We start from the raw sequence: 23,251 nt of genomic DNA, 5'->3' as shown, positions 1-23,251 counted from the left end.
CTCTGCCGGGGTGGTGCTACACCAATGCCCACCTGGGCACCCCACAGAGCACGTTTCACTTGCGCTGTTTGCTGTTTTAACCCTTAACAGCTCTCTCAGCGACTTCTTATACTCTCAATAGTATCATTAAATTACTCTTCACTCGCCTCGTCTGAGTGAAGCTATCCCGCTCCCCTTCAAAATCTCTTCCAGTCAGACAACCCTAACAATTAATAAAAGCTTCCTACCTTGTTTGCTGATTTGCCAGAGATGTCACCACGGAGTGATTGCCCGCCGAATCCTCCACCAAACTGTTAGGGGTATAACAGTTATGGCCCGGACCAGATATGGAGAAAGAAAACCAGGAGTCGAGAAATTCAATTAAAGAATCAAAATTTACTGAAGAATAGTTTGCAGTGAAATTGGTAGAGCCAGAGACAAAGTCTCACGAGGAGATCGAAAGCTAACTCGTACCTTACACAAAATCTTACATCAATTATACCATTTGCAAGGACGTACATTCCATTATTTTACTCCTGATTGGCTAAAAGAACATAAAGTCACAACATATAGATAGTTAAATGGCCTATCAACATTAATCAGCGCACTTGTCGTCCGCACCCGAGATTTACGTCTGAAGTGACCTCGCAGATGGTCGCGGGACGTCTTCGAGTCAGCCTGGTGTGCATCCCTGGTTCAAAACCTAGGTAGAATGTCAAACGCACACACAAAACACTGACGAACGACAGTCCTTCTCTGGGCACAAGACAGCTAGAGCACACATTATCAGGCCATTTAAACCAAAACAGAGAGATAAAATATTCACTCCTCGGGCAGAGGAGAGGGTTGAAATAACATACATTTCTTCCCTAAAGAAATAATAATAGAAAATCACACTTCTACTATTCAGGTAGTATTGCATAGGACTTTAAACCATATACTTGATCATAGAAAAGTAACGATCAAACACAGAACATATGTTTAACATTCTCCCTGCCCCCTCTCATCACAGCTAAGCTTATCCCCAAAGGACCTTCAGACTATGGGCAGAACAGAGAGAAAGACTCTGGAATGTTCCTTAAAAGACACTAGTTAACATTCCAACACACACAAGATTCAAAGTATATTTCAGTTATGCATAAGAAAATAGAATTGATTATGTGATCATGCATATAGTTAATTCATCATTTTATTAAAGAAGTTAAGCAACAGAATATAGATAGATATTGATATAAAAGGATATATATATGTATTGATATATCTGAAGAGACAAGGGATTTTTGACCCTCACCCTTCAAAACTAAAGAGTACGAGGTGACGCTGGAACATGAAGAAGACACAGAGATGTTAATGGATGGGCTGACAATTAATGGAATTAACTTAGAGGTAAGGAGACTGCAAAACCGAGAGTACATTGTCTCCTTCATGCATCTGCCTGTCTACATGGCTGATGAGGAGATTATTGATAAATTGGAAGGATGGGGAGTCTTCCCAATATCGAAAATAAAAAGACGAGTGTATCCGGGCACCAACATTGAGGATGGAACAAGGTTTGTCAGAACACGTTTCCCAAAAGAAGTTGCCCTATACAGTACAAGAATGGAAACGGCAGAGGGCCCACAATATATCCGGGTGATGCACAGCCACCAGGTGAAGACCTGTCGGCTGTGCATGAGCCCAGACCATGTGGTGAAGGATTGCCCGGAGTTCAAATGTTTTACGTGTGAGGAGAGGGTGCACTTTGCGAGAGACTCCCATCTCCCCCATTGTCATTTAATTCTTTTTTTAATTTTTCCCTTATTTCTCTCTCCTTGTTTCTCTTGCTTTTCTGTATTAACTTGCAGTACTTTATTGTAAACTTTTTAACTAAATATTTAGTATTTTCCCACCATATTCTTTTATCTTCAATGTACATTTCGTTCTTCTTTTCCGTTTCAATAATTTCTTTAACACTCAAAACATAACCTTCATTCTTTAAAATCTCTGTATTTAAAATCCAAACTCCCGGCCCTCTTTTCACAGAACTCCAGTCTACTTGCATAAAAATTGGTTTGTGATCACTTAAGCTTGATTCCTCATATTTAATACTACCAATAAAACCTTCCACATTCCTTGTACATAATATAAAATCAATTCTTGTTTTGCACATAAAATTCCCCACTAATTGCCTCCTTGAATATTCTCTAATTTGTCCATTTCTTTCTCGCCATATATCAATCATATTGTTTTCTTCTATTAATAATTCCAACTCTTTTCTTCCTTTGTCATTTCTAAAAACCATTCCCTCACCCATTTCAATTTTGCTAAAAACAGTATTAAAATCACCCATCATAATAACTTCTTTGTATTCCTTTAAAAATTCTCTTAAAACACTAAAAAACTCTTTCTTTTCATTCTCTTCGTTTGGCGCATGAACATTAACCACAACTATTGCTTTTCCTTCAAAGACCATTTCTACAGCCATACATTTCCCTTCTTTATCATTGTATATTTTCTTACATGTTACACCACTGTTTTCCTTTATTAAAACCGCTACACCTCTGCCATACCTATCATCCCCATTATTATATAAGATCTCTCCATTCCACCTTTTCATTATTTCTGTCATAAAACTTTCCCTCCAGTTAGTCTCTTGTAATAAAATCACATCTTCACTTTTGCACATTTCCTTCATTTTCTCAAATTTTCTTATATCTAAAAGTCCTCTGGCATTAAAATGAACAATTCTTAACAGCATAAAACATATAAGAATGTTGATAAGATCCATCATCTTAGTCCATCTCCTTCAAGTCCTTTAGCACATCAAACTTGTTCCCAGTCTCAATAGAGTCTTTTTTAATTACTTTTTTCCTGGCAGTGACTTAATTTGGTGTTACCTTTATTGGCCTTCTTCTTTTCGATGATTTCGCTTGTTTGTCTTCCTTTTGTTCCTCCTCTTCTCAATCCATTCCAACCGCTTGTTCGTCGAAATCTATTACAAATCCATCCTGTTGTATATCCATCAGTCCATTATTCCCTTGATCATTTTATTCCCCATCTTCCAAAGCACTTTGCACATTTTCCGTTAAACCCATCTGAGTCCAAGTTCTGTTGTGATTGTTCCTCTTGATCATTATGTTCTTTTTCATGCTGTTCAGTGTCCTTGGTCGCTGTTGTTTCGCCCTCTTGTATTGTTTCTTCTTCCCGTTGCACATTGTCTCGTTCATGCATCTGCTCGTCCACTTGCTGTTTATCCTCCTCCTCCTCATTTCCCATCCCACACTCACACTTATTTAAAACTAAATTACAATCCGGGCACCTTACTGCATTGCAGTCTCTCGCGAAGTGCCCCCTCTCCTCACACTTAAAACATTTGAACTCCGGGCAATCCTGCACCACATGGTCCGGGCTCATGCACAGCCGACAGGTCTTCACCTGGTGGCTGTGCATCACCCGGAAATATTGTGGGCCCTCTGCCGTTTCCATTCTTGTACTGTATGGGAGGGAGGCAACTTCTTTTGGGAAACGTGTTCTGACAAACCTTGTTCCATCCTCAATGTTGGTGCCCGGATACACTCGTCTTTTTATTTTCGATATTGGGGAAACTCCCCATCCTTCCAATTTATCAATAATCTCCTCATCAGCCATGTAGGCAGGCAGATGCATGAAGGAGACAATGTAATCTCGGTTTTGCAGTCTCCTTACCTCTAAGTTAGTTCCATTAATTGTCAGCCCATCCATTAACATCTCTGTGTCTTCTTCATGTTCCAGCGTCACCTCGTACTCCTTAGTTTGTTTGGGTCTGACCGCTAGTATCCTTCCTTCACCAATCCGCTCCGTCACTGCATTAATAATGTCTACCGCCCTCACATCTTTCAATTGTCCTACTTCCACTGTCACCGTCGCTTCCTTCAAGTACACTCTTTTCACACTCTCTTTTCTTCTTTCATTATGCTTTTCTTTGCCATCTCGTTGTCTTTTAGCCAGTCCATTGTCATTCCCACGCCGTATTTCCTCCGCCATTGCCATGTCCGTCACCGTGGATCCATCCATTATAAACAAAAGGATCAAAAACAAAAAAAAACACAAAAAAAGCGCAAAAATATACTGAAGTTCCCCCCCAACAGCGCAAGCTGCAGGGAGGAAGAAACTAAACAAAAGAAAAAACTAACCACTAATAGAAATAAAGACTTATTTAAACGCAAAAAACACACAAAAAAAGGTTTGGTGAGCCTCTCTCACCTACTGTAGCCAAACACTTCCTGGACTGTACCAACTGGTCTAACCCACAGGGGTGCTCAGGGTGGTATGGCCGTAAGCGAGTGCTGTGGCTACCAGCAGGCCGTTTAAAGCAAAAGCATTGCACGCATCCTTATGCTGCTCTCCCATCATTAAAATATGTCTTGTACTGCAGCTCTAAAAAAAGAGACAACAGGCCCTTTCCTCTCAGACATTGTCTATTTTTATTTATTTCTCTTTTTGAATAGGTAAGTGCCTCCTCTCTATTCATTCAATTTCACAGGAGTCGTCCACAATACCTTTTTCTGCATACCTGTGTCATAGCTTCCATGTGGTTTGCTAACAGAGGGCATACTCAGCTGCACAATTATATGGTTAACACATAATAATAATCCAGTGGCCAAAGAAAACTCTTCTCTACTTAAAAAATGACCTCAGGACGCTTTCTTTCGGATGTGTCCTCCAAATTTTGGAAGCACTGCACTTTGTTTGTACTTTCCTACTCTGTATGTTGCAGTCAAGAAAGAGCAAAAAAAAAAAAAAACCCTCTACTGCTTTCTGTAGGAGGCAAGATAAATGAGCAGGCTGTCCTTTGCCACAGAGAAAGCTAAATGAAAGAAAATCAATCAAACAACCAATTTCCAAGGATAAATAAATAAATCCCAGTTGAGCCAGGGGGGAGTGTATGAGTTAAAACAAACAAGGAAAAGCAAAATCTTACAGCACCTGGTATTCCAGGGAGGCTCCCATCCAAGTACTAACCAGGCCCAGCCCTGTTTGGCTTCCGAGAACAGACGAGTTTGGGCCTGCACAGGGTGGTATGGCCGTAAGCGAGTGCTGCGGCTACCAGAGGGCCAATTAAAGCAAGCGCACTGCACGCATCCTTATGCTGCTCTCCCATCATTAAAATATGTCTTGTACTGCAGCTCTAAAAAAGAGTCAACAGACCCTTTCCTCTCAGACATTGTCTATTTTTATTTATTTCTCTTTTTGAAAAGGTAAGTGCCTCCTCTATATTCATTCAATTTCACAGGAGTCGTCCACAATACCTTTTTCTGCATACCTGTGTCATAGCTTCCATGTGGTTTGCTAAAAGAGGGCATACTCAGCTGCACAATTATATGCTTAACACATAATAATAATCCAGTGGCCAAAGAAAACTCTTCTCTACTTAAAAAAATGACCTCAGGACGCTTTCTTTCGGATGTGTCCACCAAATTTTCGAAGCACTGCACTTTGTACTTTCCTACTCTGTATGTTGCAGTCAAGAACGAGCAAAAAAAAACCCCTCTAATGCTTTCTGTAGCAGGCAAGATAAATGAGCAGGCTATCCTTTGCCACAGTGAAAGCTAAATGAAAGAAAATCAATCAATCAAACAACCAATTTCCAAGGATAAATAAATAAATCCCAGTTGAGCCAGGGGGAGTGTATGAGTTAAAACAAACAAGGAAAAGCAAAATCTTACAGCACCTGGTAATCCCAGGAAGTCTCCCATCCAAGTACTAACCAGACCCAGCCCTGTTTGGTTTCGGAGATCAGACGAGCTCGGGCCTGCACAGAGTGGTGTGGCCATAAGCAAGTGCTACGCCTACCAGCAGGCCATTTAAAGCAAGCGCACTGCACGCATCTTTATGCTGCTCTCCCATCATTACAATATGTCTTGTGCTGCAGCTCTAAAAAAGAGACAACAGGCCCTTTCCTCTCAGACATTGTCTATTTTTATTTATTTCTCTTTTTGAAAAGGTAAGTGCCTCCTCTCTATTCATTCAATTTCACAGGAGTCGTCCACAATACCTTTTTCTGCATACCTGTGTCATAGCTTCCATGTGGTTTGCTAAAAGAGGGCATACTCAGCTGCACAATTATATGCTTAACACATAATAATAATCCAGTGGCCAAAGAAAACTCTTCTCTAATTAAAAAATGACCTCAGGACGCTATCTTTCGGATGTGTCCACCAAATTTTGGAAGCACTGCACTTTGTTTGTACTTTCCAACTCTGTATGTTGCAGTCAAGAAAGAGCAAAAAAAAAACCCTCTACTGCTTTCTGTAGGAGGCAAGATAAATGAGCAGGCTGTCCTTTGCCACAGAGAAAGCTAAATGAAAGAAAATCAATCAAACAACCAATTTTCAAGGATAAATAAATATATCCCAGTTGAGCCAGGGGGGAGTGTATGTGTTAAAACAAACAAGGAAAAGAAAAATCTTACAGCACCTGGTATTCCCAGGAAGTCTCCCATCCAAGTACTAACCAGGACCAGCCCTGTTTGACTTCCAAGATCAGATGAGCTCGGGCCTGCACAGGGTGGTATGGCCGTAAGCAAGGGCTGCGGCTACCAGCAGGCCATTTAAAGCAAGCGCACTGTAGGGTATGGACGGAGAATCATGAAGTCATTGATTCTGAATGCAATGCACACATTCTTGCGAAGGGTCATAAAACCCCCACTCATGTGACTCGCCCCGCACCCCCCTCCTTAGATGAGTAAGGAATGTGAAAAGTTGAGAGACACACACGTTTCTCACATTTAAAGCCCAGAAGGGCTTATGTTTAAGGAAATATGTTTTTATCCCCGTAGGCTTTGGTATTTCTGCTGTATATCAAACTAGTAAGACTGTTTAGTTGTGTAGTAAAACTCTGAGGATATATATATATAGGGTCTAAGAGTGTATATTCACTTTTAAGTGTACCAAATACACGTTTCTTGATATCAAATTAAACCTTACGACTTGCCCTAACTGAATATAAATATATGGTTACGTTAAAAATGTATTCTGCTATGTTTTTACTGTTTTTTGAGTGATTAAACCCAAAATCCTGACCCAGTCATAAATTATGCAAATGACATGTAAATGAGCCTTGACAGGATAAAGAAACAATCTCGCGCCCAAAACGGAGGAGTCTCATTGGGCCAGTCCTCCCAGAGGAGGTGTGACCTCCCTGCCTTAAAAGTTAGGCTCCGGCATTGAATCTCTCTCTTGGCTTCTTCCCTCGTATCTCTTCAAGCTTTCTTTACTTTTCTTTTGTGTTACTTTCGTCAGACATGTCTTTTATTTTATTTGCCGTTTATCTCAGTCTTTTATTTGTCTTCGGACAAAGCTCAACACTTTACATTTCTAGAGCAATCCGATACCCTCCGGTGAAAGGACTCTCTCTCAGCAACAACAACCGTTCCTCCTAAGATGCTTTGAACTCCCCATGAGCGACCTACGCTCGGGGAACACCTAACAGAAATCCTCCATCTCACGGACGCTAACGAGGGCACAATAAACACGCAGTCTTGTTCAGCCACAGAAAGGTCCATTGTGCAAGTATTATTTCATCTAAATTCAAATGCGTTAAAGTGTGTAACTTCCGTAATGGCTCTTAAGGTTTAACTGTTGTAACAAGTTTGCTACCCCTCTCTTTACTTTCCTTACCGTTTTTACTTTGTTTATTTTATGTTTGTTCTATGTTAAATGTTTGTTTGTTAAGTGTAGTGATATATCCTAGTTCCTTGTATTAAACTCAATTATACGCGTGATTGCCTGTGTGTGTTGGTTACAAAACAAAGCCTCTTTAATGTGCGATTTTAAGCTACGAGCTGATATTATCAAAGTAAGTTAACGTGCTTTTGATGAGTAAGCTTATAACTAGGAATAACCCTTCTGGAGAATTGGATAAAGTAGGTTCCAAATAAAGTTGTTTGGCGGACGAACTGACTGGTTGCGGTAGCCTACGGTCAATTCCATTACGGGGTTATTAAAATTAATATAGCCTGTCTGCATAAAGTATATATTCCTAATTAATTATAATTCGTTGTGTTTAATTATCTATATATTCTTGAAGCAGAATAAAGGACTATATAAGCCTTCCTTTTAAGGTTTAAGGCGTTTTTACATGTATGGGTGTTCGGGTCACATTGTATGATTAATCATTGATTTCGATCAGTAATATTAATTGTACATTCCCCAAACCTGACCTGTTCACACGCTACATTATTAATGGTGGAGAATGCGGGCACATTTTAAGCTTTGTTTTGTGAACTAATGCATTGTCAATTTTGTGTATTTTTGTTGTTAATACTGTATGCGAGCGCGCCGAACTGAAAGGCACAAAGCCGATTCTCAGTTCAGCATTTAACAGCGGCTAAATATATGTCTAAACATTTATTTAAAAGCCACTGTTGATTGCCAAAATAAACTGCAGTCCATAATACTAAATTGCTCCGGTAAAGACGAAGAAATCTCTTTGCTGTGAGGACATTTTATTTTAGTATTATCGAAATCACCTGTCTAGAACGAGTCTCTTCTTTCAGCGTGATCTAAAACTGTTATGGGCGAGTTTCCCCAAACAGGTAAAGGCCTTATTTGTGTCGTTAAGAGTGAACGTGGTTATTTCGGTAGCCTAATAATCGACTACAACGACTACTCCCTAAAAGTTAAAGTCAGCCTAGCTAACTGATGCAAACTTTTTGCAGACCTAATCAGAAAACGCGTCTAGCCAGTATCTGATTGGGAATCGTATACGGGAGTCTTTGAACCTTGATCAAGTGATAAAACAACGGCGAAGAAACCCTGTTGTGGATATATTTATTTATTGTGTCCTGCCACACACACTTGTATGCAGGAAACTGGCACAAACGAATCCACCGAGATTTAAAACTTCATTTGTGCTGGTGCAGAAAATCAAGGCGTAACACGCGCCCAGATTTGAATCACACTGAAATATAGGGTGTAATACCGCTGACCAACACTAGAGGGCAGCCTGTAAGTGCTTGATTAGTTCTCAAGTTACTCCCACCCCATGACGTCATCTTGCGCTTGCGCAAGTACGCCATCGTGTGGACATTAGCAGACAGGGCATATATATTTATTTAATTTAGTTCTCAAATTACTCCCACCCATGACGTCATTGTGCGCGAGCACAAGTACGCCATCGTGTGGACATTCATTGTAGGTCATCTTTTTTTTTTTCTCAAACCCTTTCTCCCTGTGGAGATTTACAGGGCGGTTTTGACTGTCAATCCATGTTTGCAGTTACAACCTTTGCTTGTGCTAATATTATTGGATGTTAAACAATTCTTCTACCTCCGACTGTTACATTTAATTGGTTTCAAACAAAACTTGAATTAAAATTTAAAGTTAAGTCTCAGTCCAGTTGGTTTTATTTCAGACACCATCTTACAGCAATCTGATTATCATCGGACACAATTCTGATCTCTAACTTTTCTTACACTTATTCAGATTTGGTTTGAAACAAACAAATTTCGAATGTAAATCTGAATTAAGTCTCTCATGTCAATAATTAATAATTAATATGATTAATTATTATTAATTATTATTGATATAAAAAAAATTTTTCCAAATATTTTTTTTTTTTTTTCCTTTTTCCCCTCCCTCTTTGATACTTTATTACGACTGTATCCTTACTATCTTAGATGCTACTCGACATCTCTTTACAAGCTTATTTAAATTGAGTTTAACAAGTTGAATTCAATTTAAATTAAGTTTGTCTGTTAACCCTGCCTTGTATACTTCTGTCTTGTCTTGTGGTCAAATTGTTTGATAATTAACATCATTATCAAACTTCTCGATTTATCATCAATTGGTAAAGCTTTGCCTGTTATTTCTACACACATAATTACTCAATTTGGTTTAAACAAGAAAGCCTTGATTCACTTTAAGACTTTCACTTGCTAAATCCTGTTCTGTATTTGTATGTAGAATTCCCTAGTGTGCTGTGGTGATTCGACCGTCATCTCTGGTTGGTTCCCAGCAAACTGGTTTGTCCGACCGGCGGTACCGACGCTGGCTGTATGTGAATCTCGGACCCTTCTGTCTCTTTTCATTGGTGCGACGCGCACGACATCAGCAATTTGGCACTCCAAAGAGAGTCAACCCCGTCAGTCGACACACCACGGCAAGTTTGGAATAATTACCTAAACCAGGGCCTAAAGAGGGGCCACTCTCACGAGGGTTCTAGGGAAAATCCAAATCTTGTTGTGCCGTCTGACAGTTGACACCTTGGTGTTGCCGGTTGTGTTTAAAGTCAAGTTGTTTGAGAGGGCGCACCGTGATAGTAGCAGAGGGCCCCGGGGACACTGCTGCCCAGTGTTCGGGGCCGTTGGAAAGATTGACCACGCGCTGGTCCCCAGCAGAGTGACATCGATTCACCCCAGGCAAACTAAAAGAAGGTAAAATCCATCCACCAGTATAGGCCACATAATACTAGACATTCCCCTGGTCATTTAAGCATTTGACCCACTTCTTTTCTTTCTCTCCCCTAAGCCACACCATCTTCCTAGGGTTTATACCTCGATAGCGCCCCACCCTGTTGGTCCTATCATAAACCCTAGCAGTGGTGGTAGACTTAGGCCTTTTTTCTCCTGCCTATCTATTCCCAACATTAATTGTGGTCTATTTTATTCTGCTGTTCTGTCCTGTCGTAGTGTGTACTTCCAGTTCACAGTAAGACAGAGCCTACAAGAGCCATCAAGGAAAACTGAATAAAGAGACAAACAGGCAGCCCGCATCCTCAGATAACCCTGGTGGGCTGCCGCCTTGTCAAAGTCTTTATTTAGACCTGCACTGAGACGCGAAATTCGGCCCACTAACCGTCTAACTGTCAACCCCAGTTAGTCAAAATTACGGCTTATAATAGCCACCTCATTGTAGCTCGCTAACCCTACGCGTACTTGCATTGGCCTCTTTGTGTGTGCTGTTCTGTTCTCTCGCCTACAGTAAGCCAGTATGTCCCGTTCATCCAGTCCCGCAGCCCACTGGGATCACCTTGAGGCCTGGTTGAGCGCAATGACGGACACCGTCCTACCCAAGGACGCCAGGGACCTACAGCCCCTAGGTCAAGAGCAACTGGACGCCGAATTGGACAGCCTAATGGCCCACAATCCAACACAGAGCTACAACCACAAAGAATGGACCAAGATCATCAGAAGTCTTGCCCACAATCTCGTCGCCCAGGCATGGATAAAGGAGAAAAGCAATCTCGACCTGGAGCAAGAGGCCGCAGCACTAAAACTCCAAGCTGAGGAGGCCCGTAGGAACCAAGCAAAAACTCAGAGTCATCTAGATCAGCTACGCCTCGAAACCAAGGAACAGCGGAAGGAAGAGGATGAAACGGACCCAGAACAGAAAATGGAAGTAGAAAGACTTCAAAATGCCCTGGAAAATCTTCTCCTAGACACAGACCAAAGAGAACAGTCGGAGAAGAAAACCAGAGAGGAACTCAAAGAAAAGCTGCAACAAGGCGAGTCTCTCCTTGTAAGAGCAGAGATTGCATTTAAGGAAAGAGACGCTAAAGGAAAAGCCTGTGAAAAGCACCTGAACACGGCCCGAGCTGAAATCCATGAACTGACTCAGCACAGAGATCTCAATTATGAACTTGACACTGTTCACAGAGAACTGAAACATTCTCATAGACCGCAAAGTGAACAGAAAGGGGAAACGCACACCACAGAGTTTCCCCTGACCAGTGGGTCCAAGCTTTTCAGCCAAGAGCTCAGAGCTGGAAAGGGGGGTGAAAGCCCACTGTTCAACATGTCACCAGCCAGCCTCCAAGAACCCCCGTCGGCAACAAAAGGGTGGGAGCCCGCCCACAAAATCCTGGTCACCAACCACGGCATGGCTCCCAAACAACTTGACAAGCTGGCCAGAAACATCCCTACTTTCACCCCAAAACCTGCAGGAGGCCACGACGTGCACGCCTACCTGCAAGAAAAAAAATGGCTTTAAGACTTCGAACAGCAAGCTTGTCAAACACCAACACCTGTTCCAAGAATGGGACGACATCACAAAAAAATCCAACCCACCCACCCACCTTTAACGTTGCAGTGATAACCCGTAGCAAACGAACTTTTCCTGCAACAGTGCCACCCTCACAGTCTCTAACGCTGGCTCCGCAGATTTCCAACAACGACATAGCGGACATGCAAGCCTCTGACACATCCATACAGACTTTCCTGAACCACCTCTCAGACCCCACCAACCACCCTCTAGCACCGTCTGACCTCACTGACCAACCGTGCCTCAGACGACTGCATGACATACAGCACATGCTGCGTGTGATACAAACATTTTCTGGTATGCACCGGATGACATCACAGCACCAAGGCTTGTGGTGCCACAGTGCCTAAGGGGGGAGTCAGGCTAAGTTATGCCCACAACGCGCCATGTGCCGGATACCACGGCCAACCAGCCAGTGCCTGTAACCTCAAACGTCAGCGAGCCAGCGCCTGTAACCTCAAACGTCAGAGAGCCAGCGCTTTTAGCCTCGACCGTCCCTGAGCCAGCGCCTGTAGCCATGACCGTCCAAGGGCCAGCGCCAGTAGCCATGACCGTCCAAGAGCCAGCGCCCCTCGAGCTTTCCAGAGCTCCGTCTCTTAAGCCTCTCGAATCGGCCAGGAGACTCCAGCCTCGTCACAGCCTGCACCACTAACCAGTACCTCGACGAGCTACACTGGCACCTGAAAGCAACATTTGCTTTCGCCCAACAACAGCTAAAAGAGCAACTCACCCCACAGAGTGCATCCCTGCAGACCATCGGCAAGACCTTGAGAGGAACGTTGGTAATTCTCAAACACTCACAGCGTTCTACTGAACCAGACAGTGAACTCCATGAAACAGCTGTTTACTGTCTTCCAGAACGACTTTGCTCAAACGCAGCTGGTCACAGCCCTAATAACCACCTGCTACAAAATCCTCATGATTCACCTGCCATCCATCATTGTGATGATTGTCGTCCGATGATGTCTCCAACAGGGACTTCATCTGACGAAAAGGGGGACTGTAGGGTATGGACGGAGAATCATGAAGTCATTGATTCTGAATGCAATGCACACATTCTTGCGAAGGGTCATAAAACCCCCACTCATGTGACTCAGCCCGCACCCCCTCCTTAGATGAGTAAGGCATGTGAAAAGTTGAGAGACACACACGTTTCTCACATTTAAAGCCCAGAAGGGCTTATGTTTAAGGAAATATGTTTTTATCCCCGTAGGCTTTGGTATTTCTGCTGTATATCAAACTAGTAAGACTGTTTAGTTGTGTAGTAAAACTCTGAGGATATATATATAGAGTCTAAGAGTGTATATTCACTTTTAAGTGTACCAAATACACGTTTCTTGGTATCAAATTAAACCTTACGACTTGCCCTAGCTGAATATAAATATATGGTTACGTTAAAAATGTGTTCTGCTATGTTTTTACTGTCTTTTGAGTGATTAAACCCAAAATCCTGACCCGGTCATAAATTATGCAAATGACATGTAAATGAGCCTTGACAGGACAAAGAAACAATCTCGCGCCCAAAACGGAGGAGTCTCATTGGGCCAGTCCTCCCAGAGGAGGTGTGACCTCCCTGCCTTAACAGTTAGGCTCCGGCATTGAATCTCTCTCTTGGCTTCTTCCCTCGTATCTCTTCAAGCTTTCTTTACTTTTCTTTTGTGTTACTTTCGTCAGACATGTCTTTTATTTTATTTGCCGTTTATCTCAGTCTTTTATTTGTCTTCGGACAAAGCTCAACACTTTACATTTCTAGAGCAATCCGATACCCTCCGGGTGAAAGGACTCTCTCTCAGCAACAACAACCGTTCCTCCTAAGATGCTTTGAACTCCCATAGCGACCTACGCTCGGGAACACCCAACAGAAATCCTCCATCTCCACGGACGCTAACGAGGGCACAATCAACACGCAGTCTTGTTCAGCCACAGAAAGGTCCATTGTGCAAGTATTATTTCATCTAAATTCAAATGCGTTAAAGTGTGTAACTTCCGTAATGGCTCTTAAGGTTTAACTGTTGTAACAAGTTTGCTACCCCTCTCTTTACTTTCCTTACCGTTTTTACTTTGTTTATTTTATGTTTGTTCTATGTTAAATGTTTGTTTGTTAAGTGTAGTGATATATCCTAGTTCCTTGTATTAAACTCAATTATACAGCGTGATTGCCTGTGTGTGTTGGTTACAAAACAAAGCCTCTTTAATGTGCGATTTTAAGCTACGAGCTGATATTATCAAAGTAAGTTAACGTGCTTTTGATGAGTAAGCTTATAACTAGGAATAACCCCTCTGGAGAATTGGATAAAGTAGGTTCCAAATAAAGTTGTTCGGTGGACGAACTGACTGGTTCGTGGTAGCCTACGGTCAATTCCATTACGGGGTTATTAAAATTAATATAGCCTGTCTGCATAAAGTATATATTCCTAATTAATTATAATTCGTTGTGTTTAATTATCTATATATTCTTGAAGCAGAATAAAGGACTATATAAGCCTTCCTTTTAAGGTTTAAGGCGTTTTTACATGTATGGGTGTTCGGGTCACACTGTATGATTAATCATTGATTTCGATCAGTAATATTAATTGTACATTCCCCAAACCTGACCTGTTCACACGCTACAGCACTGCACACATCCTTATGCTGCTCTCCCATCATTAAAATATGTCTTGTACTGCAGCTCTAAAAAAAGAGACAATAGGCCCTTTCCTCTCAGACATTGTCTATTTTTATTTATTTCTCTTTTTGAAAAGGTAAGTGCCTCCTCTCTATTCATTCAATTTCACAGGAGTCGTCCACAATACCTTTTTCTGCATACCTGTGTCACAGCTTCCATGTGGTTTGCTAAAAGAGGGCATACTCAGCTGCACAATTATATGCTTAACACATAATAATAATCCAGTGGCCAAAGAAAACTCTTCTCTACTTAAAAAATGACCTCAGGACGCTTTCTTTCGGATGTGTCTACCAAATTTTGGAAGCACTGCACTTTGTTTGTACTTTCCAACTCTGTATATTGCAGTCACGAAAGAGCAAAAAAAAAACCCTCTACTGCTTTCTGTAGGAGGCAAGATAAATGAGCAAGCTGTCCTTTGCCACAGAGAAAGCTAAATGAAAGAAAATCAATCAATCAAACAACCAATTTCCAAGGATAAATAAATAAATCCCAGTTGAGCCTGAGGGGAGTGTATGAGTTAAAACAAACAAGGAAATGAAAAATCTTACAGCACCTGGTATTCCCAGGAAGTCTCCCATCCAAGTACTAACCAGGCCCAGCCCTGTTTGGCTTCCGAGATCAGACTAGTTCGGGCCTGCACAGGGTGGTATGGCCGTAAGCGAGGGCTGCGGCTACCAGCAGGCCATTTAAAGCAAGCGCACTGCACACATCCTTATGCTGCTCTCCCATCATTAAAATATGTCTTGTACTGCAGCTCTAAAAAAGAGACAACAGGCCCTTTCCTCTCAGACATTGTCTATTTTTATTTATTTCTCTTTTTGAAAAGGTGAGTGCCTCTCTATTTATTCAATTTCACAGGAGACGTCCACAATACCTTTTTCTGCATACCTGTGTCACAGCTTCCATGTGGTTTGCTAAAAGAGGGCATACTCAGCTGCACAATTATATGCTTAACACATAATAATAATCCAGTGGCCAAAGAAAACTCTTCTCTACTTAAAAAAATGACCTCAGGACGCTTTCTTTCGGATGTGTCCACCAAATTTTGGAAGCACTGCACTTTGTTTGTACTTTCCAACTCTGTATGTTGCAGTCAAGAAAGAGCAAAAAAAAAAAAAACCCTCTACTGCTTTCTGTAGGAGGCAAGATAAATGAGCAGGCTGTCCTTTGCCACAGAGAAAGCTAAATGAAAGAAAATCAATCAATCATACAACCAATTTCCAAGGATAAATAAATATATCCCAGTTGAGCCAGGGGGGAGTGTATGAGTTAAAACAAACAAGGAAAAGAAAAATCTTACAGCACCTGGTACTCCCAGGAAGTCTCCCATCCAAGTACTAACCAAGCCCAGCCCTGTTTGGCTTCCAAGATCAGACGAGTTCGGGCCTGCATTTTTTTATTTATTTTTTTTTTATTTCTCTTCACATATACATTTGATTACATTAACAACATCAATTACATGTTAAAAGTGCAATGTGGACAAAATACATATGTATCATTGGTAATTGCTTCCATGTTTAAGTTCTTGAAGCTTTTCTCATATTTACAAAACCAGTTCATCCTCTTTTGGCAGGTACAATTGCTTTTGTTTAAAAACACACATGACATTTTTGGTAAAAATTTTGTAAAATTCCCCCATCTTGTTCTCCAATTTAAAATAATTATACAACATTTTCACATAATCTTCTACCATCTGTTTAAAAAGCATCCATAGATTTAGAGTAAAATCTCTGTTTCTTGCTACATTCCTTCTTTTCCATATTGCTTTTTTCGCCAGGATTAAAAACAAATTCACAAGCTTCCTATTTTCTTTGTTCTCTGTCATTCCCAGCATAAAAAATCTATTCCATTCAGTGACATCTTCATTTTCTCTTAATTCTTTGACAATTTCTTTCAGTTCATTAAAAAATGGGTTTAGCTTTTCACAGAATAAAAACAAATGTAAAATCCCTCCATCTTCTTTTTTGCAGACTTTACACTGGGCATTTATTTCTTTCTGCATTAAACACAATCTCATTTCTGTATAAATCACATTTTGTCTAATAAAATAATCTAAACATTCTAAATCCACATCCAACCATTTCCATGTTCTATTCTTCCAGATGTCTTTCTCTTCTATTCCATTAAAGTTCCTTAGCCAGACCTGGTTGGCCACAGGTTCTTTAAAAACTCTGTTTATAAAAAACTCATAAAACATTTTTACAGTGCACAAATTAAAATCCACCTTCTTATCTTTACATTTTAAAAACACCGTTATTTTCTTTTCTTTTTCCTCTTTCTTGTTAATCTCATCTAGCCATTGCCTTGGGATTGCTTTCTTGACATCTTCATACTGTTTTCTTAAAACCATCACATTAAAATCCTCCTTCTCCTCCTCCATCGCATCCATAATCACTTGGCAAAAATCCCTCTTTCAACTCCCATAAAACATCTCTCACTTTTACAATCCCCACTTGTAGCCACTTCTTAAAATAGATATCTCGCTCATGTATCTTTATTTTGTCATTTAAAAACAGAGGCTGATTTAAAATCCCTTCCCTCCCCTCTGGATTATAATCCACCTCTGTTAAAAAAAGCCTCCAAGCATTTAAAACCTCTTTATAAAACTGTGGAATCACTTCTATCATCCAACTTTTCAACTTCATCCATAAAATGTTTTCCCCAAGGTTAAAATTCCCACATTTATTTAAATAAAAACCCATCAATTTCTTCCATTCAGCTCTATTCTTGTCCTCCAAATATTTCCTAACCACTTTTACTCTCATGCTTTTCATCTTTTGTTCCACATCAACTAAACCCATCCCTCCCTCTTCTGGTTTCCCTATCAGCGTATAATACGCTATCCTTGGAGGCTTTTTTCCCCATAAAAATTCCAAAATACTCTTTTTTATTCTCTTAAAAACCCAGTTTGGTACTGACATCACATGTAACTTGTACCACATCTTTGATAACATTAACATGTTTACAGTTAAAATTTTCCCTTTCAAACTTAAAAACCTATTTCTCCAAAAGATCAGTCTTCTTTCCATCCCTCCCAGCGTCTCTTCCCACATATTATCAACAGCTTCTTTCTCTTTCTTTGCTAAAATTGCTCCTAAAATCTTCATCTCTTGTACCTCTATGAACTTAACAACCCCCGTTAAAGCCTCTGTCCTTCCAAACTTCATGTATACTGTTTTTTCTTCATTTATTTTTGCACCTGAGCCCTCGCAATAGCATTTAATTTTTCCCATCACTTCTTTAACACTTTCTCTATTTTCTACCACAATTGTCGTATCATCGGCATATTGGAATATTTTCATTAATTCTTCTTTTTCTCCGAATTGTATCCCCTTTATTCCATTTTCTCTGTTTATTAAAAGCCCTAGGGGTTCCGCCACCAAAGAATATAACTGAGCTGACAGTGGACACCCCTGTCTTATGGATCTTAAAACTTTAAAAGGTTGTGTTAAAAAACCATTACATTTTACTTTTGTTGACACATCGCTGTATAAAGCTGAGATCCATTTTATAAAATTCCCTCCAAAACCAAATTGTTTTAAAACTCCCAATAAAAACCCCTGTTCCACTCTGTCAAAAGCCTTCTCAAAATCCATGCCTATTAGGTATGCGCTCTTTCCTTTTTCTTTTATGTATCCCACTATATCTCTTATGCTGCTTGTGATGTCTGCTATGTCCCTCCCCTTTACTCCATAAGCCTGGTTAGTTTCTATTATGTTTGGCATGACATTTTTTAATCTGTTTGCTAAAACTTTGGCTAGAATTTTTAAATCTGTGTTTAACATTGTGATGGGCCTAAAATTCTTCAGTTCCTTTTTGTCTCCTTTTTTCTTATAGGTTATTTTCATTAAGCCTAGGCCCATTCTTGGATGTGCCCTTTCTTTTTTGAAAACTTCTTCATAGATTTCTTTTAAAATTGTGCTTACTTTTTCTTTAAAAACCTTGCAAAACTCACTTCCAATACCATCTATTCCTGGGCTTTTCTTCACTCCTAACTGATTGATGGCCAGCATCATTTCTTCTGTTGATATTTCCCTTTCACAATCCTTTTTATCACTCTCACTGACTTTTCTTGTTATCTGTTGTAATAAAATATTTATTTTTCCCTCATCTCCTCCTTCTGAGTTAAAGAGTTCTTCATAAAACGTGCTTATTTCCTTTAAAATCCCTTCTGTGCTTAAAATAACTTGGCCTTCTTTATTCTTAAGTTCTTTAATTCTTTCCGCCCTCCCCCTGCTTTTCTCAAAGTAAAAAAAAAATCTGTTACATTTTTCCCCTTCCACCATATATTTTGCTTTACTTCTTAACATCGCCCTTTTATATTTCTCTTCTTCTATTTTCTTTAACTTTTCTTCCACTTCGATTACTCTTTGCACGTTTACTTCATTTTTATTTAGCTCCTCTCTTAACGTTCTTCTTATTTGTTCCTCCTTTGTTCTCTTCACCTTTTGCAACAATTTACAGTGGTTCATTGTATATTTCTTTATGTCATATTTCATGTTTTCCCACCATTGTCTTTTATCTTCTATGTACATCATGTCTTTTTTCCTTTCATCTAATATGTTTTCTATCTTTTCTTTAAAATGCTGGTCTTTTAAAACCTCAGTGTTTAATATCCATACCCCTGGTCCCTTCATTTCTTTTTTAAAATCCATTCTCATTAATACCATTTTGTGATCACTTAAAGTCGTTTCTTTATAAAACACTCCCTCAATAAAACATTCCACATTCCTGGTGCTTAAAAAATAGTCTATTCTAGTTTGACACATAAAATTCCCCACCAGCTGTCTTCTTGAATATTCCTTCTTTTTTCCATTTCTCTCCCTCCACACATCAATCATGTTTTTCTCCTCCATCAATGACCTTAACTCCTTTCTACCCACATCCGATTTAAAAAACATTCCATTTGCCATGTCCATTTTACTAAAAACAGTGTTAAAATCCCCCGCAATCATTACCCTCTTCCATTTTTCCATTACTCCAGCTATAACATTAAAATATCTCTTCTTTTCTATTTGTTCATTTGGAGCATGTATGTTTACTAAAATAAAATTCTCTTCTTCCATCTTAATTTCTATAGCCATGCATTTCCCTTTTGTGTCATTATACATTAGTTTTGCCTTGATACCTCTGTCTTTTCTTATTAACACTGCCACTCCTCCTCCTATTTTCTCCTCTCCATTATTATAAAATAATTCCCCTTCCCATCGTCTTTTAAGATCCTCCATTGCATTTTCTTTCCAGTTTGTCTCTTGCAATAAAATCACATCTTCATCTCTGCACAGTTCCTTCACTTGTTCAAATTTCACATCATTCATTAACCCTCTAGCATTAAAAGTCACAATTTTCAGCACCATAAAATAAAGGATAAAAAAAGAGCTTACAATCCCCATTTTATCAGTCTATGCCCTCGTCTTCCTTTTCACTTCCTCCACAGTCCTGTTTCTCCTCAGAGTTTTTTTTCCACACTTTATTTATAGCTTTCTCTAAATTTGGTATTACCTTGTCTTTTCTTCTTCTTTTGTTGGTTGTTCCCATAGTGTCGCCTTTGTCAATGTTTTCATTTTCTTTGTCCCTTCTGTCCTCCTCACCAGTCTGTTCTTCCTCCTCTGGTTCTTCCATTTCCATTTGCCTAGTCTCGTTTATCTCCATCTGTTCCTCCATTCCCTCGCTGTGCTGTGTTAGCTCAGTCTTTTCGATCTCGTTGTCATTGCCTGTGCTTTCATTGTCCTCTCTTTGTGTCACTCCAGCGTCCTCACTTTGCTCCTCTTTGTTGTCTGTCTCATGCATCTGCCTGCTCTCCCGCACTTCCTCCTGTTGTTGGTTGCTGTACCAGCATTCACACTTGTCCAGTGCAAGCTTGCAGTCCGGACACCTCACCACCTTGCAGTCCCTCGCGAAGTGGCCTGTTTCCTCACATTTAAAGCATTTGAAGTCCGGGCAGTCCTTCATCACATGCTCGGGGCTCATGCACAATCTGCAGGTTCTCACTTGTTGGCTATGAATCACCCTGAAGGATTGCAGACCCTCTCCCGTCTCGATCCTAGTGCTGTAGGGTAAGGAGACCACTTCTTTCGGGAACCGCACCTTCAGGAACCTCGTTCCATCCTCTATGTGGGTGCCGTTGTAAACTCTTCGCCTTATTTGAGAGATGGGAGTTACCCCCCATCCCTCCAGCTTCTGTAAAATTTCTCCATCGTCCAGGTATGCGGGCAGATGCATGAAAGATACAACAAATTCTTTGTTATTTAGCTTTTTAATTTCACACATTTTTCCTTTAATCATCAATCCTTCCTCCAGCTTTTCAATATCTTCTTCCTTTTCAAATGTGATCTCATATTCTTTCATAATTTTGGGTCTTACCGCTAATATGCTTGTCATGTCCATATTGTCTTTCAATGCTTGAATTATATCCTCTGCTTTACCTTCTTGCACCGCTGCCAAATCCACAACAACCGTTGCTTCTTTAGTGTAGGATCTTTTGAATCTCTTTTCAGGACCATCCTTTTCTCTTTGTTTTATTTCCAATCCTGTTTCCAGTTGACGCCATGTTCCTCTTGCCAAGTCCATGTCTGTTGCCATTAATCCGTCCATTTTTAAACAAAAATGGTAGAATAAACACAAAAAAAAAAACACACAATAACAGTGTTTCAACTCCCCCCAAACAGCATGTGCTGCTGGGAGGAATTACACAAACAAAAAAAGACTAAACACTGATTAAAATAAAACCTGATTTAAACACAAAACAAAAATAAACACACTGAGTGTTTGGTGAGCCTCTCTCACCAACTGCTCACTCCAAACTGCCAACTCACTTCCTGTTTGCTCTATAGCGCCCTCAGGGTGGTATGGCCGTAAGCGAGTGCTGAGGCTACCAGCAGGCCATTTAAAGCAAGCGCACTGCACGCATCCTTATGCTGCTCTCCCATCATTAAAATATGTCTTGTACTGCAACTCTAAAAAAGAGACAACAGGCCCTTTCCTCTCAGACATTGTCTATTTTTATTTATTTCTCTTTTTGAAAAGGTAAGTGCCTCCTCTCTGTTCATTCAATTTCACAGGAGTCGTCCACAATACCTTTTTCTGCATACCTGTGTCATAGCTTCCATGTGGTTTGCTAAAAGAGGGCATACTCAGCTGCACAATTATACGCTTAACACATAATAATAATCCAGTGGCCAAAGAAAACTCTTCTCTAATTAAAAAATGACCTCAGGACGCTATCTTTCGGATGTGTCCACCAAATTTTGGAAGCACTGCACTTTGTTTGTACTTTCCTACTCTGTATGTTGCAGTCAAGAAAGAGCAAAAAAAAAAAAACCCTCCAATGCTTTCTGTAGGAGGCAAGATAAATGAGCAGGCTGTCCTTTGCCACAGAGAAAGCTAAATGAAAGAAAATCAATCAAACAACCAATTTCCAAGGATAAATAAATAAATCCCAGTTGAGCCAGGGGGGAGTGTATGAGTTAAAACAAACAAGGAAAAGCAAAATCTTACAGCACCTGGTATTCCCAGGAAGTCTACCATCCAAGTACTAACCAGACCCAGCACTGTTTGGTTTCCGAGGTCAGACGAGTTCGGGCCTGCACAGGGTGGTATGGCCATATGCAAGTGCTGCGGCTACCAGCAGGCCATTTAAAGCAAGCGCACTGCACGCATCCTTATGCTGCTCTCCCATCATTACAATATGTCTTGTACTGCAGCTCCAAAAAAGAGACAACAGGCCCTTTCCTCTCAGACATTGTCTATTTTTATTTATTTCTCTTTTTGAAAAGGTAAGTGCCTCCTCTCTATTCATTCAATTTCACAGGAGTCGTCCACAATACCTTTTTCTGCATACCTGTGTCATAGCTTCCATGTGGTTTAATAAAAGAGGGCATACTCAGCTGCACAATTATATGCTTAACACATAATAATAATCCAGTGGCCAAAGAAAACTCTTCTCTACTTAAAATATGACCTCAGGACGCTTTCTTTCGGATGTGTCCACCAAATTTTGGAAGCACTGCACTTTGTTTGTACTTTCCTACTCTGTATGTTGCAAGATAAATGAGCAGGCTGTCCTTTGCACAGAGAAAGCTAAATGAAAGAAAATCAATCAAACAACCAATTTCCAAGGATAAATAAATAAATCCCAGTTGAGCCAGGGGGGAGTATATGAGTTAAAACAAACAAGTAAAAGCAAAATCTTACAGCACCTGGTATTCCCAGGAAGTCTCCCATCCAAGTACTAACCAGGCCCAGCCCTGTTTGGCTTCCGAGATCAGACGAGTTCGGGCCTGCACAGGGTGGTATGGCCGTAAGCGAGTGCTGCGGCTACCAGCAGGCCATTTAAAGCAAGCACACTGCACGCATCCTTATGCTGCTCTCCCATAATTAAAATATGTCTTGTACTGCAGCTCTAAAAAAGATACAACAGGCCCTTTCCTCTCAGACATTGTCTATTTTTATTTATTTCTCTTTTTGAAAAGGTAAGTTCCTCCTCTCTATTCATTCAATTTCACAGGAGTCAAGTCAAGTCAAGTCAAGTGGTTTTTATTGTCGTTTCAACCATATACAGTTAGTACAGTACACAGCAAAACGAGACAACGTTCCTCCAGGACCATGG

At 40.4% G+C, this 23,251-nt stretch overlaps 5 pseudogenes; all 5 read right to left on the bottom strand.

Moving 5' to 3' along the window:
* Window positions 1–4,911: 4,911 nt before the first annotated feature.
* On the bottom strand, window positions 4,912–5,029 carry LOC127620503 (uncharacterized; annotated as a pseudogene).
* Window positions 5,030–6,402: 1,373 nt separating this feature from the next.
* On the bottom strand, window positions 6,403–6,521 carry LOC127620476 (uncharacterized; annotated as a pseudogene).
* An 8,663-nt stretch (window positions 6,522–15,184) lies between these two features.
* On the bottom strand, window positions 15,185–15,303 carry LOC127620452 (uncharacterized; annotated as a pseudogene).
* A 6,830-nt stretch (window positions 15,304–22,133) lies between these two features.
* LOC127620513 (uncharacterized) lies at window positions 22,134–22,252 on the bottom strand (annotated as a pseudogene).
* Window positions 22,253–22,829: 577 nt separating this feature from the next.
* Window positions 22,830–22,948, bottom strand: LOC127620408 (uncharacterized; annotated as a pseudogene).
* Window positions 22,949–23,251: the final 303 nt, after the last annotated feature.

The sequence above is a fragment of the Xyrauchen texanus genome, chromosome 26, assembly GCF_025860055.1.
Source record: "Xyrauchen texanus isolate HMW12.3.18 chromosome 26, RBS_HiC_50CHRs, whole genome shotgun sequence".
Taxonomy (NCBI): Eukaryota; Metazoa; Chordata; class Actinopteri; order Cypriniformes; family Catostomidae; genus Xyrauchen; species Xyrauchen texanus.
Note: the sequence above shows the minus strand (reverse complement) of the source record. Positions and strands in the feature narration are given on the sequence as shown.